Raw genomic sequence first — 13,636 nt, 5'->3', positions numbered from 1 at the left:
TGTGTGTCATAAGCAATGTGTTCTTTCGCAACCCATAACCAGTGATCAGCATTTGGTATTATTATTTCCCTAGTAAAATATTTTTGTTATTTACAGAACCGAAGCAAGGTCTAGATAAGTGCAGCTGAACCAGATGGAGCTGATATTTAGACCTAAGAGTACAAAAAAATGTATTACAGTTAGTTAGACCCAAGGTGCATTGTAATCTCCCATCACTGGCAGGGCCATCAGGAAGGTTGAGTGGGATTAGCTGGTAGCTGTTCTTCATGACAAGAAGCTCTAAAGGTGCAGGATAGATCCTGAACCCTCTCCTTTGTTAAATACTAGTTACGGACTAATTTTACCTATATGTTTTGCAAACCTCTCATAATTCGTCTCTATTTCTTAGCCCTTCTGCTCTGTACTCAATGAATTCTGTATTTTTTATTACCTACTCTATAAAATGATAGGCTTGCTTTTTGTCCTAATTTGTTTTCGATAGCTTCAAGATTGTTCCCTCATGTAAATATCCTAGAAAGCCACGCAAGTTTGTGTCCACTTTAGTCACACTAATAATCTTATAGACACAGATATAGCCTTTCTAGATGTTTTCTGGATAGCATAATTCTTTTTTTAGAAATTAAAGCTACTGCTTCTCTTTGACTATTTTTTAGTTCTGTGGATCTTTATAAATCATGTGTTTTCCTCACTTAAATACTCAAGTAATAGGTACACTAAGTCTTTTGTGTCAAAATTATACTTTTTATTTTCTAAATGTGTCACGATGAGGACTATTACTACATTTATAAACATTTTGTATTTTTAATCTATTTAACCAGGAAACTATGATTTTTTATACTCTAGACACTCTCAATAGAAGACTGGCAGAGAATCTAAAAATTTCTTTCTTAAGTAGCAAAGAATCATTCATTCGTCATTCAACCCATGGCTTTTGAGTGTCTGCCGTGTGTCAGGCACTATTGTTCTAGGTGCTGGTATGATGAAGTCAGTGATGAGGGAAAAACCCTTTTGTCCTCCCTGGAGCTTACATTCTCTGTGTGTCGGAGATACACAATAAAATGATTAGGCACGTAAATAATGGTGTGATAGGTGAGGTATGCACTGAGGAGAACAGAGTAAAGCAGGGGGTATGAAATGCTGGAGGGAGACTGCAGTTTTAGGAAGCTGGCAGGGAAGGCTTTAGAGAGAAGATGACTTTTGAGTGAAAGCCCGAAGGAATCGAAGGAACTGGCCAAGTAGCCACCTGTGGAAAGGGTATTCCAGGCCGAGGGAGAACGTGTGCGAAGGCCTGGAGATGGGACCATGCTGGGCTTGTCTGAGTGACGAGGGGCAGTGTGGCCTGAGCAGAGAGATGGACGGGGAATGAATAGAGAGGAGGCACAGTGGTCACGGAGAGTCAGATCACATTGGGCTTTCAATGTAATATATAAAAAAATGTGTTTTAATCTGAGTGAGAAGGGATATCATTGGAGGATTTTGAGAAAATAGAGTTGAACCTATTTTTAACAGCGTTAGCCTGGAAGCCACCTTCAGACACGACTTCAGGGACGCTGGGAGAGTGGCATGGAGAGCAGTGTAGGACCCATCGCTTCCGTGCAGATGGCGGATGGCGATGGTTTGAGGAAGGGCAGGGGCGGTGGAGTGCTCAGACGTGGTTAGAATGTGGGTATATTTAGAAAGCAGAACCAAGTACACTTTTTTTGGAGAAAAACAGAGATTTCAAAGGAATTACCATGTCTTTTGACCAAAGTAACTGAAAATTAATTACCTTAATCAACATATGGAAGACTTCAGAATCTACTGGTGTGAGGGGAAATTTTGGGTTACTGTATTCACACCGCAACATGACTATACTTCATGGGTGGTTTTCAACTGAGAGGAGAATCCTATTCTGTGATTGCTCGTTGGAATGCAGTTCCAGTTAGAATGCAGGGCTGAGGGGAGTCGTCAGAAGATGGTTCTCAGGCTCCCTACTTGGGGTGTCCAGTCAGTCCGTGGGAATGACCTGGAGCCATTTGGGAAGCCTCTTTTCATATCTTTCCATCTCCAATTGCGCTGATGAAACAGCCCTTTCCTTAGGGTCATTCCTTAGCCTCCCAGGAAACTGAGCTCAGTGAGTCCTTAATATTCTCTAAGACCCTTTCGTGAATGGCTGCTGAGCTGTCCTCCGTAGGGAGGCCTTGTGTTGGCTGCAGAGGATAGGGTTGGAAAGAGGGTCTGGTCTCTCGGTACACATTCTCACGCCACATAAGGATATGTTCTGTTACTGGCACAGCAGCCAGCAACCCGGAGGCTGTGTCGGCAGCCTTTAGCCTTGGTTCATGACCGTACCCAGCATAAGATATCGGGTGATGTTCTGGCCCTTCCTACATTAAGACAACAAACTCCATGCACCAGTATTTTACCTTCTAAAAAAAAAAAAAAAAATGAAATCCTACCATTTGCAACAACATGGATGGACCTAGAGGTTATTATGTTGAGTGAAATAAGTCAGACAGAGAAGGATAAATACCATATGGTTTTACTTATATGTGGAATCCAAGAAACAAAAAGAACAAACTCATCAAAACCGGACAAATATAGGGGACAATCTGGGGACGGCCAGGAGAGAAGGGGAGTTGGGGGCTGGGAGAATGGGGTGAAGAAGGGTTAAAGAAGTACCATCCAGTAGTTGCTAGATGGTCACAGGGATGGGGTGCATGGCAGAGGGAACGCGGTCAGCATTAACGTAGTGGCTGGGTGGAGGGCCAGAGGAGAGAAAGAGCAATTAAGGGGGGAGGGTCGTTTTATAAACTATATAAAGGTCTAACCAACGTACTGTCTACCCGAAACTAATAAAATAAAATAAATATATCTATACTTTATATTTCCTTTAGGACTTTTTCTATTAATGTGTAAATATTACTCCTTAGGTATTTTTGCTTCAGAAATATAAACTGGCTCTGGGTAAATGCAGGACAGGAGTCTGGGTAAATGCAGGACTAAGAACGTGGGGCTCCCCGAGGGAAAGTGGGAGCCGAAGGCAGGTCGTCAGGGAAAGCAACCTAGCGGGGCGGGCAGTGGCGTGAAGCAGAGCTTCTCACATGGCACAGCTGACAGATGAGCGCCAATCATTTTCAGCTGGTTTTCTGTCTTTGCAAGAATCCAAATCTCAGAAAAAGGACACCCAATTCATTTAATCTGTTGGATGGATCAGCCTGACACCCACCCATTGGACACATGACTGACATTTGCCCAATAAAATACACTTTGTAATGGTGTTATCAGAAAAAGGAGGAATGAAGACTGAAAATCAATATCACAAGTGTCTAACGCAAGGGATATGTCAAATCTGAGGAAAAGAATAATTATGAAACATTATTGAGGGCTCTTTGAAAAGAAATTATCTAATAAATCGGAAAAGTTAAAATTCTATCTTCTATCAGTATGAATTCCGGAGAAAACAGAGTGAAGTGTACAAATTAAATTTAAAAACAAGGGCAATGCAAAACATTCAATCGGAAGTTTAAACCAAGGAAAGATTAAAAAAGAAAGAAAATTGGAGAATTTATTGTTTTAAAATGAGGAGGATTCTATTTGTTAAAAAAAAAAAAAAAAAAAAAAAAAGACCAGAATAACTAGAAGGCAGAAAGTTGGGAAATTCATGTTTAACTTAGCCAACAGAGTTAGTATTTCTAGTAGTTTCTACAAATCAATATGAAAATCATGAACATCCCAATAGAAATATGTGGAAGAACTTTAACTGCCATTTTACAAAGAAGAAATATAAATGGCCAAAGAATATGGGAAAATATATTTAATCTTTCTAGCATTCAAAACAATAAAGTGAAAATGAGTTGTCATTTTCACCTACTAACTTGTCAGTGATATGAAAAGTCATCATACCAGGTATTTAGGAGAGTACAGTGAAAAGGACTCTCTGGACGTTTAAACCAAGGAAAGATTAAAAAAGAAAGAAAATTGGCAGAATTTATTGTTTTAAAATGAGGATTCTAATAAAGAAGATCCCTTAGTAACTATTGGAGGTTTTCTGGGCTGATTCTAAGTACATGTCTTTTTAAACTGAAGTTTTCATAGTAAAGATTTTGTTTTAGCTCTTTTCGTTGTTGCTGAAAGCAAAAGACACCAACTCTGGTAGGCTTAAGCAGAAGAACGCGTCGCTGGGTTGGGATTATGGCCTCACGTGGCGCTGACATGGTGCTGAACAGCCAGGCCTCGTGATGGGAATGGGGCAGCTCTGGGAGAGTGGCCCGCAGGAGCCTTGGCGGGGGAGGAAGCAAGGCGGCTCTAGGGATCCCCTCTCTCTGGAGCGCTGACAGTGTCACCCCGCCCAGCCGTGGCAAGGTGCTCAATAAGATCCCGAGAAGGTTGTTTCCAGACTCTTGAAGCCTGTCATGCGTGATGAACTGCAGTTCTAGAGAACTGAGCCATCTCACAAGTCGTTTTTACGTATCTAAAGTAGAGCTAGGGAAGGGGGAGGAATCTAGTGAGAATGATTAGCAGTATTGCCACTAACAATGTGAACTCACATCTGAGAACCGACTAACCAGTATTTATTTGGTGTTTATGCTAAGAATTACAGAGGGCACTAAAAATGAATAGAAATCATCTTTCACTATGTACAATTGTTATTCTTTAAGAAAAATTGCATCTCGATATCTTGCTAGCTGAAATCATTAGATGTCTTCTTTCATGTTTTTTTTTTTTTTTGGTGTCATGTTTTGTGGTGATTCTGCATGATTTTACTTGCAATTTAGAGATAACATTTCATATATGCCTCGTAGTCCACAGATCCTGTGTTTGTAATTTTTTTAAAAGAAAAATATTGGTTGGATTTTTGTCTTTGCTTGCACATATTAGAAAAATCTCAAGTGTGCTCAGTAAACTTTGAAATTTCTATTTATTAAAAAAATATGAGTTACAAATCTAATAAAGGGAGCTACTTGGTAGGTTCGGTCTTTAGGCGACACGTTATTAGTCACCTCTAAGTTACATATTTAAATGTCTGTTTGTCGTAAACCTATATTTTTAAGTATTTTATATTTCAACTTTTTTATTAATGAAAGCTGCCCTATATCTCAATTTTAGTGACATAACAAAACGATGATATAAATACCGGTATAGAAGAGAATGATGCAGTAATTATATATGAAAAATGATATAAGGAGTAAAGCGCAATAATTAAAATTATGGACTCTGTCATTTAATAGCTGGGTGAGCAAAGTTAAGTCATAAAACTTCTCTGGGTCTAATTTTCACTATATGAAAAATGGAGATATTAATAGTTTTTACTTTGTAGTTTTACATGATAATAAATGAGCTAATACATGTCAGGTACTTAGCAAAGTAGCCAGCAAATACCTTTAGTCCATGTTCAGATTATTATTATTAACACAAATATCAGGTACATTGGAACAATGCTAGATACAAACAGATGATAAGTAGGAAGTACAGAGCATATGCATTTCCCCCAGGTTAATCTACGATTGACTCATGGTTTAAAGATCTAGATTAATATAATAGTTCAAAAAACTTGAAACATGATCTATAGAAAGTTAGATTATTGGGCCCAAATAAAGTAAACATAATAGTGATTTTTAAAAATTATTTTATGTTAGCTTCGGGTATACAATACAATGTTTAGACATGTCTGTAAATTGACGAAGCGACCCCCCGATCTCTCCAGCACCCACCTGGCATGGCACACGACAGTTACAGCACCTCTGACTGTGTTCCCTGTGCTGCGCTCTACGTCCCGTGACTGTTTTGTGACTACTAATTTGTGCTTCTTCATCCTTTCACGTGTGTCATCCTGTCCCCCCAACACCCCTCCCCTCTGGCAATCATCAGTTTGTTCTCTGTATCTGTGAGTCAGTTTTAGTCTACTTTGTTTATTTCTTTTGTTCCTTAGATTCCACATATAAGTGAAATCATATGGTATTTAACTTTCTCTGTCTGACTTACTTCACTCAGCATAATACCCTCTAGATCCATCCATGTCATTGCAAATGGTAAGATTTCATTTTCTTAATGGCTAAGTAATATTCCATTGTATATATGTACCGCATCTTCTTTATCCATCCATCTATTATTGATGGGCACTTAGGTTGCTTCCATATCTTGGCTATAGCGCTTGTGAATAGCAGTGCCGTGAACATAGGGGTCCGAACTAATGTTTTCGTTTCATTTTAAATTAAGAATTTATTATAAATTTAGAGAAGTTTTGGGTTCATAGAAAACTTTAGAAAAAGGCAGAGAGATTTGCCTTTTCCACTTGCCTTCACACATGCATAGTGTCCCCCATTATCAACCCCCTGCCACCACCAGGGTGGTACATATGTGACAATCGATGGACCTGCACCAACATATCATAATCTCCCGAGTTTACCTTAGGGTTCGTTCTTGCTGTTGTACATTCTATGGGTCTGGACGAATGTAGAATGACATATGTCTGTAACAGTGATTTTTAAGAAGTGTTAGTTGGCATTGCGAATGCTTCAAGTTGTCTGGAATTGATTGTAGGCTGTCTTATCCAAATGTACCTTCTGGCCTTTGAAGGCATTTGTTTCCAGCATGAATAGCATTTATAATGACAATTATAGAGTCTTAAGAATAAGCTTTGAAAAAGTAAGAATTTATTTATTCAGCCTTTTTTACCCAGAGACATATGTTGACCATGTTTTCCAGAGTTACCTCAAAGGAAAATGTAGTGAGCCGACTTGAAAAGGGAAGAGAAAAGTCTTTTGAACAGAGCAGTAAGGTTGTGAATTTAAAAGTAATGGATAAGGAGGACTAAAGATTAAATGGATCAATTTTCAAAGGACTAACTTGAGAGAAGAAAATGAAACTATATGAGATCAGATATTCCGATTTAAATGTGTATTCTGACATTCTTTCTACGGAAAAGAAATGTAATGGGAAAGCAAAAACTAGAATGTCATCACGCATCAACACATTTAATATTCAGAGGATTCATTTGGACTCCCATTTAGATGTTGAGTTTAAAAAAATATCAACAGCAAAACAGCAAACAGGTGGTAGTGGAAATTAAATGAAAATATTAAAATATCTTAAAATGAGTGAACTCGTGTAATTATAAGATAGGCTTCAGGCCACTTATCAATTATACATTTAAACTACTGGTGGACAGGGGTTGCAGCTGACACATCTCTGCATCCCCCAGAGCACTGAGCAAAGTGACTTGCATATAGAAGATATTTAGCAAATATTTGCTGAAAGGAGAATTCTTCATGGAATGCAAATAGGTGTAAGACACAGCCCTTACTTTTATAGAATTTACACTTCTCAGGGACAGACAAAACCAACAAACATCCATTTACTGAACAACATTTAGAAAATGCAAAATATGTGAAGTTTTAGTCGAGAGTAACGCAGTAGAGTAGTACAATTTATGATTCCGTAGAGTCAACAAATAGAATTTTAAAAAATTGAAGTGATTCTGAGTACGTATAGAAGACTTTATGGAAAAGATAGTCATTGATTTGGGCTTTGAAGAATGGGGAAATTTCAGAAAGGTGGAATGAGAAAACATAAGATAAGTAAAATACTATTTCAAAGCCATCGGCTTCAAGGTAAATTATAAAAATCATTATTAATATTATGGTATTGGAATGAACACAAAGGAAACAAAGAAATAGTAATGAATGGAAATAGAATAGTTTCTTCTGAGTGTATTTTATCAGTTCCATATGAAGCTGTTATTTAAAGGCATCATAATTTATTTCTGCATGATGGAACCAGTAACTGCCACACTGCTGGATCTGTTAGAAGGAGCTATGTCGTTTGGTTCAGTTAATTCAATTCCACAAGTATTTATTAAGCACTTATCTGAGCAAAGCACTATAGAATCATCCATGTACAAGCAATTAAAATTTAACTGGTTCAGAGAATATTCGCTACATCATTTCACTTTAAAAAGAGTTAACTGTTACCATAGCCCTTCTTGACATTATTATAGAAGCGCCTTCGTATATAGGGTTGAGATTAGAATAAATGTAGTATCGCCCAAGCTGGGCATCTCCATTTTCATATTCTAACTGGCTTTAGAGACATGGCATTATTAAACGAACAAACAAACAAACAAACAAACAAAAACAACAAAAAAACCTTATCTTTTAGAATGCAATTTATAACACACTTTCACATATATGAACTTTTTGGATCCGCGGGGCAACCCATTAAAGTTGATGGGATAGATGGAATTTTTGTTTTGCTTATCAGGAAACTGAGGCCGAGAGAGCTACATGATTTTGCAGGAGCGTTTTACTGGTTGATTATTGGGAAACCACGTCTTGAACGTGAGGTCTTGAGAAGAAAAATAAAGTGTCCTTTTCACCGCACAGCGCTGTAGCAGAAACGCGATCATGTTACTCGGTGAGGGATTTCGTTCCCAGAAGCTTCCCATTGTTTCTGAAACGACTGAAGAGTAAGTCGTAAGAAAAACTTGAGATGGTCATCTAAATGGCCTGCTGGTGTCAAGGGTCTGACTACACAAAGATAAACAGAGGTGAGGAAATTATGTGAAATTTTCAAAAAATTTGATCAGTGTAGATTATTCTTACCCAGGAAATTTTGTCCTCTTCTCCCCAGGGCATAATTAGCAAGATCTGTAGACATATTTGATTGTCACAACCAGAGGGGTAGGTGCTACTGGCAGATAAAGGCCAGGATGCTGCTAAATATCCCACAATGCACAGGGCAACATTCCCGCCCCCACATGTACATGTTCACACACACACACACACGCGCGCGTGCACACGCACGCACGCACACAGAAAAGGCTGTCTGGCCTGAAATATAAACAGTGTTGAGGTTGAGAAAAACCTGATGTAGTCAACACAATTCAGAAAAAAATAAGCAGACATTTAAAAAAATTATGTGAGTCCTGATGTGCTTCCGATGGTTATATAATCTATATAACTATTTCAATATTCTTCTGAGCCATAAATCACCTGACATTTGGAGGTTTGGAAGTAAATATTTGAGAAATAAGTAATTTGCCAAATTTACTTATTTCCTTCCATAAATATTTTCTTTCTTCTTTATCGGCAGTTTGAGAAATAAATGAAATCAAATAATTCCCTCGTGTGATTCCTCCTCACATTACTACTATTATTATTTTTAAGCAACAGATAATGCCACAGACCAAAGTTTCTAAGCCTGAGCATACAATTCACTTTTCCTCAGTTAAAAGAGGAATTTAGTAGAATGACTCCTGGTCAAGGAGGGGTGAGTCACGGGGCTTATGAAACAAAACAAAGCAAATGTTGCACAGTGATGTCCTTGTAAAGTTATCATTCGTCGTTCAGATTTTCTGTTGAAATCTCAGAGGCCAGTTTGGTTTGGTCAGGTCACTCTGCTGTAGTACATGGATACATCTAGTAAAATTGGTTAATTTGGGAATCCTCAAACAGTTGATATCCTCAAACAGTTTGTTCACGTCACTTTAAGATTTATAAGTGTGAATGTGGGGGACAAAAGGAAAACATGAGACTGAAAATGAGAGCAGAAACCACCTTGTGGAGAATCCTGTATGACATATAAAGGTGTACGAACTTCATTGAGTAGGTGATAGGAGACACGACTTGGTTGTAATCAGAGGTATATCTAGTGTAGTCGGTTCTGCGTTTTAGAGAAATCAATTTGATGGTTATGTGGATGATGACTTTTACTCATCAAGACGGAAGAGAAGAAGAGCAATGAGAGGATTCTAGGTCTGCTTATTGCATCAACGGATATTTGTTGAATGAATGCATTAAATGATTAAATTGTGTACGATAAACTTTCCTGACCAAAACGTATAGCGTGCATCGATACTACCTCAGTTAACTTTTACTCAGTTCAGCAAATATTATGGAGTCATACATTTCGCGATAGTCTCTATGTCATGGCTGGTTGCAGCTCATCGTGGAAATCTACGAACTGAAAAGAAAAAAAATGATCATCCTCTTATATTTCCAACACAGGACAGGAAAGGCACAAGACAACTGTAATCATCACTCCTGTTGAAAGAGGGTGAGAAAGGGCCTCCCACAGTAGTCATTGATACTTAGATATTGTGAAAACCTGCGGGGCAGATACTGTGAGGCCCTTCTGTCCGCCTTTAAGGGACTGTCCTTGATAGACTCCGTTCTGGTCCTGTGAAGAGGTCTCAAGTGCATTGTTCTCCAAGGCTTTGACTCTACCTTCTCGGTGGGCTTTCCTGTTTCGTGATGCTTCTCCATAACACCTGAGGCAGGCATTGAAGCAAGGGTTGTCCTCGGTAGCCCAGCCGCATTCTCAGCCTGCCCTTGTCCTGAGAGAGTTGCAGACCAGTGATTGCTTCACTTCTTTACCACTCTCGGTCTTTTTTATTTGGTCTAGTTTTACAGCACTGTTGGCAATGTAACTCTCTCGAAACATCTTAAAAAATATATTTGATTCCAGTCACTACCATGTGCCAGTATATCTATAGACTTACACGTATTTTGAAATTATTAGACTTCTGTGGATTGTGTCCTTAGTGGACACAATCCACGGAACCATTTTTCGAAAACTAATTAAAAAAAAAAAATACTGTAGGACATCGTAATCCAATCAGAGGTTTTAATAAAAGATGTGACACCTTTGCTTTAGACTGGTCTTTCTCCCAGGCCTCTCTTATTCTGACAATTTAAAGGCCTAAGGCTGGAGATGAGAATCAGTTACATCTTTAAACTTGGAAAGTTCAGGGATATTTGGATTCTCTTCTTCCTTTTTATTCCTTTCTGCAAATACACTAATTCTCTCCTGGATTTTCTCTTTCTCACGATATCAACTGCAGCTACTAACAAACAACTCATGTCAGTAATACACTGTCTCAAAATCTCCTTGCCCAAAACCATAGATTTATTGGATGTATTTCCTGCTTTCTGAGTTACTGCAGGTAACAGTTTTGCCAAATATTTGGCCATAAATAATGTCACCATTTGTCTAGTCTGAAGTAACAGTTTTCATGCTGCCTTCCACTCAGGTCCAAAGCCAAATAACATATTTTAGGTTTTTACTTTGCCAGCACACATCTTCTAGGTATTAATTACTATATTTATATGCTACTTCTGCTGTGAACCTAATAAACCCAATATCAGTGGTTTACAATAATGTATATTGATTTCTCATTCACCAATCTGTGAAAGAGATTGGCTGAAGCAGCTCTCCTCCAGGCTGTGGGTCAGGTTCTGGTTGGTACCATATGACATCTCATTAAAGAACCCAGTTTGAAGGAGCTGCTCTAATATGGGTTTACTGTCGTCACGCTGGAGCGAGCAGGGCAGGAGAGCTGGCCAAAACTTTCAGGGACCTTTAAAGATGCCACTTGAAATTGTCATGCTTTCACTTTTATCCCTGTTCCATTGGCTGGTGCCCATCACACGGCCAAGTTCAATTCCACTGGGATGTGGACTCAGGATTACTGAACTCTGATCCTGTATAAGGAGTTAGTACATGTCAGGCATGGTATGCATAGGGGTCTTTGTGGACCCACAGGGATCAGGGTTGCCATGGATTTGTAAACATTCATGTTTGGAAAAGCAATGGCTTTTGAAAACACCAGGATTTCGTTCTGAGAATTTTTACTTAGTCCCAAGACAATAAAAATGAGAATAATTCACCTTATTCCAGTTATACATCCTAAAATATAATTCTGTGGGTGAGAACGTATCTAATTTATGTCATCTGTTTGAAAAAACATGGCCCAGAGTTACTGTGTGCTCTTCAAGGTCACTTAGACATTGCGAAACTCATAATTAAAAATTGGTTTGCTAGTGTAATAGTTGTTCTTAATTGAATGGGATTAATTACCTTTCAGACAAAAGTTTTGGAAAAGACTATTTGTTTTAAATTATACATGTCTATAAATGTAGCGTGTTTGCTATAGAATGAAGAGCATACTTCACAACAGATTTTAAGAAATAATACTTATACTAAAACATCAAAGAAACGTTCAGGTTAATTCTGGCGCATCACCTAAGAGAAAAATAGAGTACTCAAGAATCAATTTAACATGGAAAAAAAGATGACTCTGTCATTAAAAATCAATCAAAAGTAAACTTTCAAAGTTCAAAAAAGAAAACTGTTAAAATGAGAAATAGCTTTTATCAGTAATTTTACTTTAAAATTTTAATAAATGCTTTAAAATAAATATGGTTAATGAGTGAGAGAATAACGCTGATATGTTGCCATGGAAAAACCCCTTTGATACTATAATGATAAAAACTTTTAGATTAAAGGAAAAAATTATAAGATCGGGAAGAAAATGATTATGTGGAGTAAAGGACAAAGGCACAGAAAGAAAGAAACATCAATAGTCATATATTAGTTACCGTTCACTAAAATCAGAGAGGATTGAAAGGATGCTCCATAAAGAAAGAGACATACCCTAACACAGACCACAGGGGGACCACCGAACCTCCCCACCAGCTCTCCTAAGTGTTGGAATACGGGTCGGGTCTGAAGCTTAAGATTGGAGTGCACAAGCAAGGATCCGTGCCAGCCCCCGAGTCTGGTTAGTAGAACATCCAAGTTAAGTATGCTTGAGATGGTTGCCTTAGTTTACTATTCACACGAGAGCAGCGCGTTATTTCTTCCTGCGCGTTTTACTGATTCCAGCACCTGACCTCCTTCCTCCACCCATCGGCCCCCCGAGTGCGAGGAGCGTCGTGGCATGAACGCGAGGAGAGAAGGGAGGAGCGCGGTCAGTTTGCAGCCCCGACACCCAAAATATGATTTTCAGGTCCTCAGGAAGACTCGGGAGCTAGTTTGATGTGGAGGGAAAGGTGTTTTCTAAATTTGATGTGGAGGGAAAGGTGTTTTCTAAATTTCAGCATTTACTTCTGTAACATTATCAAAAGCGTGGATTTCATAGTCATAGAATATTCATACTCAAAAGAAGGAGAAACGAAGAGCAGCCCAGACCTGCCTCCCCAGGTCGTCGTGGCGCGCAGGGGACAGTGACACAGAGCGAGGGAGGGGGCTTGAACCCCGTGCGGGGATTCCGCCTCACTGGAGTCGAAGGGCTTTCGTGACATCCGGTGTGGCAGAGGGGACTGGAGGCCAGCAGGGCTTTGACCTTGTTCCTTTTAGACACTGGCAGAGGCCCCTGTGCTGCCCGTGGATCCCCGCCTGGGGCAGGAGAGGCAGTTGGTGAGGTGGAGGGGCGGGGGGGGTGGGGGTGGAGCAGGCGGGTGGGTTTCCGCAGAAAGTCCACCTTAGTGCCTGTGTTGATGGAGACATCCCAGCCGAAGGTACAGAAGGAAGCCCGGTGGCCTGGCTCGTAGGCGTGCTGTGGGGCTGAGGGGCCACTAGCCGAGCAGACAGGACCTGAGTCCGGAGCTGCCCACCTGCGTGCGGGGCCACGTGGGAGTTACTGCTGGACTTCGGGGCTCATAGATCCAGAAAGAGCCAAAGTGGACCAGCAAAGCAAAGGTGACTTCCCCGAGGGCAGTGCTTGAGCCAGAGGGACACGTCGCTATTTCTTTAGCCACCAGCTCCAGAATTGAATGCCGTCAGGGTGCCCAGTTAACCGCACTGGCAAATGGCATCTCCGCAGATGACCGGAGAGCTAGTGAAGGACATCACGGAGGGGCCATGTGTTCCTCCT

Source organism: Pteropus medius, unplaced genomic scaffold, assembly GCF_902729225.1.
Source record: "Pteropus medius unplaced genomic scaffold, Ma_sr-lr_union100, whole genome shotgun sequence".
NCBI classification, from domain to species: domain Eukaryota; kingdom Metazoa; phylum Chordata; class Mammalia; order Chiroptera; family Pteropodidae; genus Pteropus; species Pteropus medius.
The sequence above is the reverse complement of the archived record's forward strand: the minus strand, read 5'-3'. Positions refer to the sequence as shown.